Source organism: Cibotium barometz, chromosome 7, assembly GCF_041138505.1.
Source record: "Cibotium barometz isolate CiBa-2024 chromosome 7, ASM4113850v1, whole genome shotgun sequence".
Taxonomy (NCBI): Eukaryota; Viridiplantae; Streptophyta; class Polypodiopsida; order Cyatheales; family Cibotiaceae; genus Cibotium; species Cibotium barometz.
In genome coordinates, this window is record NC_141052.1 from 135,730 (window position 1) to 152,832 (window position 17,103).

A 17,103-nucleotide genomic window follows, 5' to 3' on the forward strand; every position below is an offset into this window, starting at 1 on the left:
AACGTGACGCTTTCTGTAGAGGATTCTTCATCACTTGTTGACATCAAGAAGTACAGAAAGTTGGTGAGGAGTTTGATTTTTCTCACTAACACTAGACTTGATATCAGCTTCACAGTTAGTTTGTTGAGCAGGTTTTCCAACAAGCCACGAGAGTCATTGGAAGGAAGGGATGAGGGTACTTAGGTACATCATAGGTACTCTTGAGTATGGCATCACCTACAACATGGGTGACACTCTGACAGGTTATTGTGACCCAGATTGGACAGGAGATTGTGATTCTAGGAAATCAGTTTTTGGATATTGTTTTTTGCTTGGTTTTGGTGCTTTCTCTTGGACCAGTAAAAGCAACCTACAGTGGCACTTTCTTCCACAGAGGTTGAGTATAAGGCATCTTACTTTGCTACATGTGAGGTAGTATCGCCGAGGAGAATCTTGGTTGACATGGGAGTTCAGATCAGGGAGTCTACAGTCTTGCAGTGCGACAATCAGAGTTGCATGGCTATCTCCAAGAACCCTGTGTTTCGAATCACATTGAGATTTAGTATCATTATGTGCAGGAGATGATAGAGGATGGGATAGTGGAACTGGAGTATTGCTCTACAGAGCAAAATTGCACGACATCTTCACCAAGGCTCTTGGGAAGGACTCGGTCACTTGGCATCTTCATCAACTTGGCATTGGGCCAAAAACCTAGTTCAGGACATTGAGGGAGGTGTTAGTATACTCTCAATGCCTGCCTCTCAACATGTATCTCACTTTGATGTATAATGCACATTTGTTAGGCCCCCATTATGAGGAGTAGCCATGGTGCACATGTCTTTAGTCGAAACCCTGGCTTAGACACCGATGGGGTCACTATTGTGACCATTGATGATTGTTATAAAATGGTTAGGGGTACGAGTGTTAGCAGGGGCTCGTGGATACCAGGTCCATCATTAGTGGGAGGTGGTTGGTGGGCCATGTTCTTGGATATGTGGGTGATGATCGTGCCTATGCAGTGTAACCGCCCTTGTTGTATACGCATCTACCACACTGCCTAAAATTCTATATATGGACATGGTTGCCATGAGCTAAGGCATCCAATGCTTGTGAGAGTATCCACCCCCTTCTACACTTCATACATCCTCCATCCAGAGTCTATCCATCTAAGCTCTACTTGAGAGCTAAGGCATTCAATGCTTGTGAGTATCCACCCCCTTCTACACTTCGTACATCCTCCATCCAGAGTCTGTCCATGTAAGCTCTACTTGAGAGCGCACGAGTGGACATCACCATCACTTGTACCTCTTTGGTATAATCAGAATTTTTAAAATTCTCTCCATTGTGTATTGTTTATTGTGCTTTGTCTTTCTATCCCTCTTTTCACTGTGCCATATTCTTATAATAAGACTTTGGGCATTACGAGTGCAGAGATTTATCTTTGGCTGTTGTTATTTGTGCTAGTGTAGAGGTGATGTGACTATGGGCATATGGAGCATGATTGTGAGATATGCTGTCTTAGTGATTTGGAACGAAAATCCCATGAGTTGTAGCATCCAGGTTTCCAAGACAACTTAGACGAGTTATCTAAAGATTGGATAGGGTGAATGCTCAGTGCATCTAATTGACTGAGGATCAGACGTAACCCAATGGATCTTATGGAGTCTTTCTTTGATTATATTTTCTAGATATAGAAAATTGGATGATGAATTTAAGAATTTTATAAAGTATAATATTCTCAAAATTTTAATAGTTTCATAAAGTTTGGAGTGCTTGTTTTCCTTGTATGATTATCTCGAGGGGGCTTGGGCAGTATGATTCCCTTATATCCTAGCATAATCCAAACCCAAAATTGAATAATTAGATTCATTGACTAAGTGGTGTGGTGGTTGGCGTTGGCTAACCCATGTTCGGATGGGGTTAAACTTGGTCACTAGATCTAAGCATTGAGTGATTATGGAATGTGGGTGAAAGTTGAGATTTTCTAGTTAGGAACTAGGATCCATAAGGATTTACAATAGTTATCTTCATCATTACCTCAAGTTGATCTCTAGGAGCAACATAAAATCTTTCGCTTTCCTCATCTTGCAACACTTGACCATACTATAGGTGTCTCATTAGATCATGGTCCTTTTAGATAGTAGTATCACACTCATGGTATCGGCGTTCTAGTTTGGGTTGCATGTGTACTTTTCCATCCAATTGGGACTCAAGATTATTTCCTCAAACATTTCACCTACATTCATGACATAGAATCTACACAGATTATTTCACTTGTATTGACATGACATAGAAGCTACCTTCCAAAAGATCATTTGCAACATGGTAGGGAGTAGTTAATACACTAAGGCATTTAGAATCATAGCCATTGAATGAACTCAGAACAAGATTTGTTTCTTTAAGATTTGGTTTTTCCATTCTTTCCCACATTTCATAGGATAAAAGATTTTTATCACGTCTCAAATCAAGAAGACCAAGAGCAAGAGAAAACTTTGTTTGATTTTGGAAAACCTAACCATACGCTACCTTGAGCTACATATTTCTTGTCCTCATTTGGATTATGGATCAATCTACCAACCTTATTTATATAAGCATGACTTTGTTTCTGTTTTGCTTTTTTAAAAACATGCACACCACTTTAACAATTTTATACACATACACTCATTTTTTTTTGAAATTAGACCTTTAATAATTCTTTACCATAAAGTGCATTTATGATTATCACATCCAAAGAACTTAATCTAGGTTTAATCATACCTTGGGAAATTCCTATAGTCTAAACCAATATATCTTGGGCACTTCATCCAGGCTCAAACCAATATATCTTAGTAGTTCATCTAGGTTCAAACCAATATATTCTAGGAACTTCATCCATGTCCAAACCAATATATCCTAGGAACTTCATCCATCTCCGATCCATTATAGCCTAGGCACTTCATCCAACCAAGATAACTCCATTTTGGTGAATACCAAGGGGGTTATGACATCAACAGATAGTTGCATGAGCCCCCCCACAAGGGGTGCCTCACAAGATAGAACCTAGTGCTACTACCCAAGGGGTTTCAATCTAGGTGGAGGGTCAAATCATGGGCCCAACCATAGGTATGCATGTCAACATAATCCTAATCCTTACAACATACCAAGGAGGGGCATGGTTGTGGTAGACAGTCCTCATGAGGATGCACTCATGGGTGATAATATCCATGAGGATGCACTCATGAGGATGCACTCATGGGTGATAATATCCAATTTCATGATGAGAAGCAACCTCAAACATTAGTTATGCTACCATCTAAAGTTTTATGTGAGACTTACTTTTACTTAACATAATGGAACCATTAGATAAGATTTTATTTTATTTCAACACTTTGTAAATAAGCACTAGCGAGCCGCCATATCATTATACTAGTGACTCATAACACTATACATCCAATTCATGAATCATATTACCACACTAGTAACACTCAACACTTTCATCCAATGGCTAGGTAAACCATGTGGGCACAACATGTGAGTTATGTTACCACATCAACATATTCTATCCAATCAGTAAAGTAGGTTACTATACTGGTCTTTCTCCACATCTAGTATCTAATGAGTAAGCCACCTTATCACACACATTCACAAAAGTTAGCCTTCCTTAGTCATTTAGAATTAATCATTATCCCTAATTTTTAAGCATTAGTTCTCCCTACACCTAAAACCTTAAGTATCACTCTATCTTAAGCTATGAGTCTTAATTATTAACTCTATTCATATCAATCATTAATCTTGTAGTGTTAGAGCAATAAACCTAATTTAGAATTAATCATTATCCCCAGTTTTTAAGAATTAATTATCCTTAAAAATAAAGTCTTAAGTATCACTCTATCTTAAGTTATGAGTCTTAATTATCCTTAAAAATAAAGTCTTAAGTATCACTCTATCTTAAGTTATGAGTCTTAATCTTTAACTCTATTCACTAATCATTAATCTTGTAATATTAGAGCAATAAGCCTAATCATGAGGAGGTTGATCCATTTTCCTAATAATCTGATTAGCCAAGCTTTGCTAACCATGAGGTTAACCATTCTTTCCTAAATCAAGAGAACAAACATTCCTTCTTAAAACATGATTACTTAAATGTTTTAAGAATCATGAGAATCATAAGCATTAGTGCTAGCATAGAAGCTTAATCACTAATCTAGGTATTAAAATAAGATAATAAGTGTTATCCTTAACTCAATCTTTTATTCAGCATTAGTAATCATTAAATCAAAGTTATTGGTACTTCCCTAATTCTATAGGAGATGAGATTATCATTCATTCTAAATCCTAATCATACTATCAAGTCAAAGTTATTGGTACTTCTCTAATTCTACATGAGATGAGATTCTCATTCATTTGAAATCCTGATCATACTAATCAAGTCAATATTATTGGTCTTCCCTAATTCCACATGAGATGAGATTCTCATTCATTCTAAATAAGATAATCCTAATAAGATAACAAGTGTTATCCTTAACCCTAATCTTTTACTAAGCATTAGTAATCAATAAATCAAAGTTATTGGTACTTCAACATTCAAATTCGTGCATAAGGCCAAGGTGATATTAGCAATTATGTGGGCATGAGGCTAGAGAATACCTAGAGTGAGAAAGGAAGAGATGACTTGATTGGGGTAGAGGAGAAAGAAACCTAAGCATGTAGCAAAATTGTGAGATCCCTGTTCACATATAAAAAATCAAGATGGAATCCTCGTTGAAGATCAGCAAGATCAATCAACAGATCCATATAAGAGAGCCATGGACTCATCCGTTGAGGACCAGCAAGGTCAGTCAACCAGATCCATGCCCGGTTTCAGAAAACAACTCTTACTCCTTGTTCCAATATCTTCCACGATGCACGTGTGGGTATCTTCGACGACCCAGAGCCCGAGCACCGTATGGTCAGCACCCTCTAGGATACTTCGCAGAGGTGACCTAGCGCTTCACTCATAGGCTGCTTCCTTGGTCCCTCATCCACCGTACCGAAAGCTCACCATTTAAATCGAACCAAGGCTGGTCAAGACCTCGGTCGACCTTGCTACGCGAGACGTCCTCCATTGACTCTCCGTCAGCCGTTGCAACTTTATCAGTTAGGTCTCCATGACCTTAATCCATAAGACGGTCAAAATGCTTCCCCAGCATTCTTGACATAAAACAATCATTTACAAACAGTTCACAAAATACAGTTTCTATATCGAACTCTCGTCTTTCCACATTATCCCTCCTCAGTCCACATTACTTATTCCACATTCCATTCATATGTGTACTCATTCTCATCCATTCACTCATGTCGATGACACATTATTTCACATACACATTCACATTCATTATTCTACATACACATCCATGTTCGTACATCCACATCATACATCCAATCCATATCCGCATTCATACATCCACATCCACATCCACATCCATACATCCACATCCACACCCACATTCACATCCATACATCCATATCTACATGCATACATCATTTTTCACATCCTCATTCATACGTCCACATCCACATACATACATCCATATCCGTATCTACACCCATACATCCACATCCACTTCCACTTTCACATGCATGCATCCACATCTACATGCATACATCCATTTTCACATCCTCATTCATACATACATCCACATCCGTATCTACACCCATACATCCACATCCACATCCACATTCACATTCATACATACACATCTACATGCATACATCCATTTTCACATCCTCATTCATACATCCACATCCACATACATACATCCACATCTACATGCATACATCCATTTTCACATCCTCATTCATACATACATCCACATCCGTATCTACACCCATACATCCACATCCACATCCACATTCACATTCATACATACACATCTACATGCATACATCCATTTTCACATCCTCATTCATACATCCACATCCACATACATACATCCACATCTGTATCTACATCCATTCTTGCCCTATCACAACCCATATACATCTTATCCCATCACATACACTTCTTACCTCATCCCATACACATCTTATCACATCTTGACTCATCTTATCACATCCTAACTCATCTCATATGCATCTTATCACATCTTATCACATTTCATATACCTCTTATCATATCCTATCATATCTCATACACATCCTATCACATCTTGACTCATCTTATCACATCTCATACACCTCTTATCACATCCTATCACGTCTCATACACATCTTATCACATCTTGACTCATCTTATCACATCCTAACTCATCTCATATGCATCTTATCACATCTCATACACCTCTTATCACATCCTATCACATCTCATACACATCTTATCACATCCTATCACATCTCATACACCTCTTATCACATCCTATCACTTCCCATATCTATTTATAGAATACAAGAGAATATTTGATATAAGATTTCTCTACACATTTATTTATGCATAAATTCCATTTAAGGAGACTAACACTTTCGAAATTAAAATCAATCTTTTATGCATCTTCCTATGCATAAATTCATTTTAAATGAAAATGACACTTTTGAATTAAAATTCAATCTTTTATGCATCTTCCTATGCATAAACTCAATTTAGATGAGAATTGACACTTTTGAATTAAAAATCCATCTTTTATGCATCTCCTATGCATAAATTCAATTTAGATGAGAATGACACTTTGAATTAAAAATCAATCTTTTATGCATCTTCTTATGCATAAATTTAATTCGGTAGGAATTACACTTTTAGAATAAAAGAATTTCTCTTATGCATCTAAGTTATGCATAAAATCCATTTATACACACGTTTAGTATAAAAAGAATATCTTTTATGCATACCTATATGCATGAAATCCAATATGATAAAAGTAACACTTTTACAATAAAATAATCAACTTTTATGCATACCTCTTCATGAAATTCAAATATGATAAAAGTAACACTTTTATAATAAAATAATAAACTTTTATGCATACCTCTATGCATGAAATCCAAATATGATAAAAGCAACACTTTTATATTAAAATGATAATCTTTTATGCATACCTCTATGCATAAAATGATAATCTTTTATGCATACCTCTATGCATACCTCTATGCATGAAATCCAAATATGATAAAAGAAACACTTTTATATTAAAATAATAATCTTTTATGCATACCTCTATGCATGAAGTCTAATATGATAAAAGTAACACTTTTATATTAAAATAATAATCTTTTATGCATACCTCTATGCATGAAATCTAAATATGATAAAAGAAACACTTTTATATTAAAATAATAATCTTTTATGCATACCTCTATGCATGAAATACAATTATGATAAAAGTAACACTTTTACATTAATATAATAATCTTTTATGCATACCTCTATGCATGAAATCCAAATATGATAAACAAACACTTTTACATTAAAATAATAATCTTTTATGCATACCTCTATGCATGAAATCCAAATATGATAAAAATAAGACTTTTACATTAAAATAATAATCTTTTATGCATACCTCTATGCATGAAATCTAAATATGATAAAAGTAACACTTTTACAATAAAATAATCATCAATTATGCATAACATAAAAATTAATTTTTCCATGATTATAATAAAATTCTTTCAATTAATCTAGGATGATAATTCCTAGAATATGATAGGAAGTTCTCTTTTCATGCTTTGAATGAAATTATTTTATGTGTAATTTTTATAAAAATCCAATTTCTTCAATTTGGAGAGAATTTTAGAGAATAGTAGAAATTTGCATTATTTCAGCATAACTTTAGTATAGTAAAATTCTCCTCCTTTTTTTCAAAGGACTCATGTTCTATTTATAGGAGAGGGAAGCTCTAACCAAAGCTAACTGAATTCTAGAATTTTTCAGATTCAGTTTGGTTGAATTTGGACTAGATTTGGACCAAGTTTGGTTCCTTTTTGATTCGATTTGGTTCCATTTTGATTTGGTTTGGTTCAAGAGAGAGGAGAGATAAAAATATCACAATATTTTTGAGTTTAAAACTCATTCAAGCATGTGAAGTATGCACCTCCTTTAAGGGACTCCCCTTCCTTATATATGTGTCAAAATGGAATGATTATACCCAAAATATCTCATATTTTTGATATTACTCATAGTTTCTTACTAATAAACCTTGTACATAGTCAACTCTTCATCTTATGTGAGCATTTACTCATTTTTGGGTATCTTCTTTTACAAAAATTGGATTTATCTCCTCCCTACACATGGATTGATGCTATTGGCCCATAGGAACCTTAATTGGACCATAATCCAAAAATTTCTGAAAATCTAGACCCTTAGACTAAGGTCCTTTATATCCATTTCCAATTAATTCCAATTACACATTGGAAAGTTCTTTTTGAATTTCTGTTTTAGGGAAATTCATTTTAATAATATGAGAAATTTTTCTATCTAAAAATATTCAAAATCTGAATATTCTCTCTCTAGAATATTTTCTCTCTCTATGTTAAAACAGTTAGAAACAAGATCTTTTATATTTCCGAAGAGGAATTTAATTACACGGGAAGATGCTGGTCATCGTGAGAGGCTGGGGAGGAATCTTACAAAAATGATACAGAGGTTTCCTTAACAAAGGAGAAGTGGACTCCATTTATAAATGAAGGGAGATTGTTATTTTTGAGAAAATTCTTTTTTTGTTGACACATAAGATTAATGCTCATTGGGCCCCTTTTGTATATCACATGGGTATCACCTTTAGAAATTATTTTTATTGACACATAAGTTTTTGTTGACACATAAGATGTATGCTCATTGGGCCCCTTATGCATATTACATGGGTATCACTTTAGAATTTATTTTATTGATACATAAGGTCCTCGAGGTCTCAAGCTCATGCCAACCTCTTTTTGTATATGATGGAGAAGGACAACGTAAGATTTAAAAATCCTTGAATTGGAATATAATGTCCTTTAAGTCTTTAAGCTCATTGGGCCTCTTTTATGCATCACATGGAGAAGTAAAATATAAACTTTAAAAATTCCTTAACTTTACACATAATGTCCTTTGAAGTTCAAGCTCATTGGGTCTCTTTTATGTATCACATGGAAAAGGACAATATAAGCTTTAGAAAAAAAACAATAGTCGACACATAGGGTCCTTTGTTGAGGCTTCCATCTCATTAGGCCTCTTTCATGCATCACTTAAAAAATTCTCATATTTATGTATATAACAAAATGTCTTAAGGTTATTTGAACCTTACAAAATCCTTTTCTTAAGGTCTAGCATTGGAGTTTACGTTTACACCTTATAGCTTACATTTTTTAATTTCATTTTCCTAACATTTAGACCTTTGGATATGTAAATAACTAAGGTCTCATCCTTTTAATTTTTATCATCATTTTTGAGCAAGGGCTTGCCCAATGCATTCTAATCTTATTATCTATGAAACTCTATCATGGTTCTAGACATAACCTTGCTATTCCGAGGGTTTCTTACACACACCGCCATTGCTTCATATGAAACCTTGGGGTACATATGAATAGAGTGCATTAATGACACATGATTGTCTATTTTGTATATGTGTGTAGTTTCACTATGGAAATTTTCCCAAAATAATTATGTGATCAATAACAAGAGGTTACATGACCAATTTTTAGATCTAGATGACATCTTTGAGGATTTTTATCCTTCGATTGACTTTACATCTCCCATCAAGGGCAATATCTTTAAAAGTCTCACTCATGTGACATTCGATATGAGTTCTGTTTGTTTACACAAATCTTAGTCAAAAGAGAATTTCCCATTCAAATAATTCTTTAAAAAAATGCAACTTTCTCTTCTCTAGACTAATTTTCTTTCTAACTTAGTAAACAAAATGGATTTTCACATACTAATGAATGTGAATGTGGATGTGGATGTGCGAATGAGGATGTGGATGTGGATGTGTGAATGAGGATGTGGATGTGGATGTGTGAATGTGAATGTGGAATTGGATGTGCGAATGAGGATGTGGATATGGACGTATGAATGTGAATGTGGATGTGGATGTACGAATGAGGATGTGGATGTGGATGTGTGGATGTGAATGTGGAATTGGATGTGCGAATGAGGATGTGGATGTGGACATATGAAAGTTCAGTTAGTTAAGGTTCTTGACTACATTAGAGTAAAATTATCTTGGAGGAATTGCCTGTGCTTTTCGGGCGAGAGAAGTTTTTCCGGGTTCGGTTTTGGAAGAACCAAGAGATTAGTCTCTTGTCCGGATATACGTGGGTGAGGCCCCGAGTGAAGGACCCTACCTCGCGCAAGAAGTGCTACTTCCACTGCTAGCACCCTTGGATTCGTAGCGCGGAGGAGACAGGGATCTTTCAGAATGATTGGAAATTAGAATTCAACTTGGATATTTTGGAGGATTATGATCAATGATACTTTGGTTTCATTAAAAGATTGTTTTAAAGACAGTTGAATCTGTGAAACAGGCAATTTCATATTGGGTGTGTAAGTGGTGTGACTATCTTGAAGTTTGCTTGAAGCACCAGCTAGGGGGCCTGGGAACTCTTTTCCTTGGTACCTGGGACAAAACATTACCAAATTCCTAAATGGATCCTATCACTACAGGGGTTGGGCGGTTGGCTAACCCATGGGATGGGGTTAGGCTGGACTGATGGATCCCTAAAATGAGACTCAATTCTGTTATGTTACGATAGATGAAGTAAATCCTGGATAGTCCTTGTTCTAAGGAAAAGAATCAACGGCTGTGCCTCTTGACGAGGAAAAAAGCATTGGTCTCTATGATCCAAGTGCAAGTCTCTTCCTTGATCTGACCATGTGACTTACGGGTTCGGTCGGATCAATTTGGTTAGTTAAGGCTCTTGACTACGTTAGAATAAAAATATCCTGGAGGAATCGCCCGTGCTTTCTGGGTGAGGGAAGTTTTTCCAGGTTCGATTTTGGAATAAACCAAGGGATTAGTCTCTTGTCCGGATATCCGTGGGCGAAGCCCCGAGTGAGAGGCTCTGCCCTGCACAAGAAGTGCTACTTCCGTTGAGCACCCTCGAATTTGTTACGCGAAGGGGGAAGGGATCTTTCACTCCTTAGAGCAGACACTCTGGGGCCTTGCCCAAAGATTTGCACCATTAAAACTGCTTTTCTAGAAGCATGATTTTATCTGCATTCCACCTGATGGGGTATCCCTCAAGATATATAGATAATTTCTTGATTTTGCAAACAATGGGAATTCGTCTTTATCCTTCAAAAATGTTTTGTGGAATATAATGAACTGTGGAAATTTTAGCCGATTAATGTACTCTCCTAGTGTTGAGTCCTCTTTGAGTCCTCCCACTCATGATCCTCATGTGTGCACGAGAAAATTATCTTCATACACCACCAGCTACAAAACAACATTTTCCATAAGCCAACAAAACAAATGCAATATGGAGCTTCACGATATTCAAAATTATTGTGATCAAACCTTCTGATTTTGTCATTAACAAGTAAATCATTTTTCCATATGTTAATTGATGAGTTGGCATCCTGGATGGATGAAGACTCCTCTTCCCTTCCCATTTGCAAAATATTGAGTCTTTTATGAATATCTTGAAATTCCTCTTCAGTGGGGGGGAAGGTTGGCTTCATAGTGAATAGCATCCTTGTACATCATTGCTAATGTCTTAGCAGGAGTATGGAACTCACTGTCCTTGACATTTGAATTTGGTAGAAGATACTTATCCACACCTGGATTGACAGAATCTTTTTCTTCAAGATTCTATGCGATGATGGTGAGACAATACTCCTCCCTGATGTCAACAAACAAAACTTGAATATTTATTAATAGGACATATCGGTTGTCACCTATTGGATATGAGGAGAGGACTAAGGTTGGAGTGTGCTTTGTTCACATAGCGGGGTCCTTATCAGTGGCTATAACAACTTGGATGTCTTCTCTACTGAGGGCATCAATATTCACTTAGGTCCCTCTCAGCCAATTTTATCTCCTCCACAACCTCGTGAACCACATCATATTCTACTCTTAAAGATTCCTATGACCTCTCCTCAAGAAGGAGATGCAAATAGCAAATAAAATCGTGGTGGTAGTCAACAAGGCGACATTTAAGCTTGTGTATTGGGCACTTACTGTGTGTCTTCTTCTTATCCTCTAGAACCTTTGAAATATCCATGTTTACTTTATCTCTTGAGGATATATAAGAAACAAGATCGTCCACATGCACATATTGAACATTGTCTAGGATGACTCCATCATTCGAAGTTGTCTCCTAGTATTGCTACTCTTTCTCTTAAAGATACGAGCATCCAAACAAGGTCATATACTTGATGGAGACATTGCAAGAAAACATACGTGCTATCAGAGGTTGGCAATAGTGCTAGCCGACTTTGTGAAGGAAGTCAAACAATTTCTCCATAGGAGTTTCTTCAAACCCAATATCGAGTTTGACCTTGATCTCAAAAGGATGCATCTACAACAAGCAAAAAAAAGATGTCAAATGATTGCTAGCTACACACAATGAATGAATAATGTAGATTTGTAGTTACAATAATGAAAAAGTCAGTACAACATGATTTATGGTGGATGTTGGCAAGTGAAGCTTGATATTGCATTGTACTAAATCAAAATATACATGGTCTATGTCACATAAATATGCATCAGAAGCTAGCGATACTACAACTTTTTATTACAATGCAACTATGGGCCAGCCACAACGATTCATCATCGTAAGGTTTCATATTCAAGATATACTAATTTGTATTGTTAAAATTTAAGGAAACATGACTATGAGCCGGCTTAGGAGTAGGGTTCCATATTCAAGCTAAAAAGACCTTATATATTGCAAGTAAGTACAATACAATTTAGATGTTGGCGAGGGAAGCCTTATATCACGTTGTACTAACTTGCAATATTCAAGGTCTATAATGCAATAATATGCAACTAACCGGCCTCAAAAACTCACAATACTATAGTTTTTCATTACAACATAGGGTTAAGCCGCATGGTTCCACATTGCACAAATATGCAACAACCACTACTAGTTAGCCTGGTGATTGGGATTAGGGCCCCATATTCATGTTACACTACACTTTCTCATTAGAATGTGTTTATGGGTTGGCGATCGGATATAGGGTTTCATATTCACGCTATACGATCCTTCTATATTGCAGGTTAGTAGTACAACATGATTTAGGGTGGATGTTGGCAAGTGAAGCCTTATATCGCATTGTACTGAATTACAATATACAAGGTCCATGTTGTACAAATATGTAAAAAACACTAAATTGTAGCTTTTAAAGCTTGCAAATCTAGCTTATTTTCATTAAAATGCAGTATGGGTTGACGATGCCCGTAGGGTTCCAAATTTGCGCTTTATAGACCTTGTATATTGCAAGCTATTACAACACAATTTAGGGTGGATGTTCTCGAGTGAAGCCTTAGATCATGCTATACTGAACTACAATATACAGGATCTATACTGCACAAATATGCAACAATCACTAACAATCGGCTATAGAAATTCACGGTACTAGAGTTTTTAATTAGAACGCGATCGTCCATAGGGTTCTTTATTCATGATTGCAAGTTGCTACATTCGATATTATAGCTCAAATGAGCTCCAAGATGACAAGTGAACGTGAAACACCTGTGATAATTTGCTATTTTTCTACGCCGTCTAGTCCTAGGGATTTTTGGAAGCTTACTAATCACCAATGATTGCATATATAGCTTAGCTTTGTTCCTAGCTATGCTCCAAACACTTCAATGGTTCAAATCTTGCAAGAGTCACCCCCAATGGTTTCAATTTGTGGCATATGTTCTCTGTTTTTGTGAGGCTTCCAAAACAGTGATTTTCCCACTTATACAATGCAAAGATTTTCTCCAAAATCAATTTAGGGTTTGCATATGAGTTGCTATTGCATTCACCATGCCACATACATGTGTCCTTAACCTATTACATGCATTTTCCTCTTTGTATTCAAGCTCTTAAGCTTTCCATTAAAGCTTGCATAAAACATAATTTCCACTTGCTTTGGGTAACTCAAATCTTGCTTTGCTTGTGTCGAATCACATGCAATCCACTTAAGGGTGTTTAGCATTGCTTACCCGTGGTACCCGTGGTCCTTAGCTTTCAGATCTGTTGAGTAGGTGTGTGCTCCAAGCTACAAGCTCCAAGCTCCAATGGATAGCTCCAAAAATAGAATTTTCTTCTTCTTCACTCACTCACAAAACTCTAATAGAGAGCACCAAGCTTTGATACCATGAAAAGAGAGATGAAATAGACACAAGTATAGAGAGCCAACTCTAATTAGCTCTCATTATCTTAAACCATCAACATCTACATGATAGAGAATCTCCATAGCTTTCCTTCACTGCACACCACAAGACACAACACACTACACTAGTAATAAGTTCACACTAAGATAACCTAAGTCTAATTTCCACATACTTGGCCAGTTGGATGTGGCTATCATTGTCCACACACACACACTACTAGACTGGTGTCCACATGCCACTGCTATCCACTAGATCCTGATGAGCTTGCATTCTCAACAACATCTACAGAGGGTTGGCAAGATTTGTTATGTTCCCATGGTAAGCTTCACTATACGAGGCTTGAGTGGCAGGAAACCCCAAGCCTTGTAGCAATCCTTGAAAATTATGCTAACAATAACACCACCATCCAAGATTGTGGAGACTGTACACGACAAGTAACACTATGATATGTCCCAACTTGTTCATGGCCACTTTTCGCTATCCTTTAATTTTGGCTATGGAGGGAGGGTGCTCAGCGAGACATGGTTGTTTATCCTCCTCCTCCTCAAATTCAAGTTATTAGCTATGTGGGCTCTTAAATTACCATTTATACAGTCAGATAAGTCTCTCAAAAGTTGAGAATTTCCTTGTAAAAGAGAACTCGAAGGCAATGGGGATTGCTATACTCCTTGGGTGATATTCACACTCACTGGGCTCATACTCACTCTAAGATGGGCTACGACCTACTACTGTGTAAGGTATATGTGATTTTGAAGGGGATGAGATAAATTCATCATTGATCACCTTAAAAAAGATGTTGCATTGGCTATGGTGACAGATGGAAGGCCATCCCACTAAGTCCTCCCTCACTATATCTAGCAATGTGGGGCTTGGTTGGATTGGTTTCAGAGATAAAGGCTCCGGAGAAATGGTTATGTTTGTGGCCTCTTAAGAATGGATATGAGTTTGTTTAACTCCTTGGAAAACTTTGAGATTCCTTTACATTGGTTCTATGATTGGCTTTGGATAGGGTTTGGGATATGCTCAAGCAGGGTTAGTGGTCCATACTCAACCACTAGCTCGCCACTAGCTCTAGTTCATCCTTATACCTTCCTCACAAGATCTTGGGCTTGACTTATTCTCTCTTTCTTCAACACATGGTTGGGGTACTCCTTGAGTTTCTTTGGAAGCTTTTGATAGTATATGGGTTTCTTTCCTTTGGGAAGGGCGGGTTTGAGTAGGAGATTATTAGCCTATCTCCATTAGGGAGGCATCTTTGGAGCTCTCATCCCTAGACCACTTTCAATGGTCATGACATCTCACCCTTGACAATTGATTATGCATTGCATTTATGCATAATCTTTGAGGTCTTCTTCTTATGAACCTCTCATTCTAGTTCATTGGCATTTTTAAGGACTATTGTAACTTTTGGGGCTTGCACCTCCTCTTTGGATCTTTAGCTTCTTTCTTTGAAGTTGAAGCCTAGGCTTTCTGCTTATTGGTAGAAATCCTAGCCTTAGATATTCCTTTGGCTGCCACCCTCATCTTAGCTTGAAGCCTTGTGAAGGCATTAAGGAGGACTATGTGAATGAGTCCTCCTTGTATGCTTAATAGGATAAGGCTTATCGAAGTGGAAAGCAAATGATTTTGCCATGGGGGAAATTTTCACTCTGTTTGGGACAATCCTTGTAAGCATGGTCAAATCCTCATAGCATGTGCCTCTATAAGAAATTGCATTAAGGTTAGGCATGGGATTCGGAGTGCTTGAAGCACTTGGGGGGATTTGGTGTAGGGTCTTTGTAAGGGCACTCTACAATATGGTCTGGGCCTTTGCATGAAAAGCTTTACATTGGTGGCATCCCTACCATGATGTTGAGGTCTTTAGCTCTTTTGCTACACCATGAATTCAAATAACAAGGTGTATTCTATGGGTGAACCCTGGTCATGATACCTAGAGGAATCATACTACTGCTTCTCGTATGGGTCTTGTTTGTCATAAGACTCATAACTCTCTTATTCCTAGTTTTCTATCTCTGTGTGGGCAGGATCACCGTGTACTATTGTACTAGTGGAGTCTTTAGAGGAACTGACTGGGGCGGTAATATTAAGGTGGATATGGCAATCATGGTGGTAGTGTCGGAGGTAGATATGGAAATTAGGGTGGTCTATATATTCTCATGGTGGTAAAGGGTTTTGACATGTAGGCACTCGAGCTTGTGCTGCCTGAGGACTCACTGGTGGGGCTAGCAAGACCAATGGTTAGCATGAGAAGCATCTGTCATGGTGTCAAAGTCCACCTTGAACTCTACTAGTTTTCCTTGGTACTAACAATGAGGTGTTTCTTGTGGTGCTAGCAAGGCCTTAGCAATTGACACTCTGTACACGTATGATTCTTGTGGCATGTTTCTTGTGGTGCTAGCAAGGCCTTAGCAATTGACACTCTGTACACGTATGATTCTTGTGTTAAATATCCACCAAACCATATCTCTTTGTGGGAATAGATGTGGGTGTCCTAGTTGAGGTGTTGGCTTGGGGGCTGGCCTTGAGGTTACCCTTTTGGGGCTCTTTTGCCAACCACTATTGGCCTAGATGGTTTGGTATATTCTCTACAGCTTGTTTGTACTCATGCCTTTAACTAGGACTCTAGCTGGTGTATTGTTGGGGCACCCTTGGCTGGTGGCGATGAGGCTTTGGATGATGTGTCCTCCCTTATCTCTTGGTTTGGGTGGAAGACTTCTATATACTTATCTTGCAAATTATCTTCTATCAAGGCTATTACATCAATAGCAATAGAACTAGTGCTGGTGGGGAACCCTTGGTCAACAATGAGGCTTTGAATGATGCATCCCCCATCTCTTGGTTTGGGTATGACTTTTACATCCTTATCTTT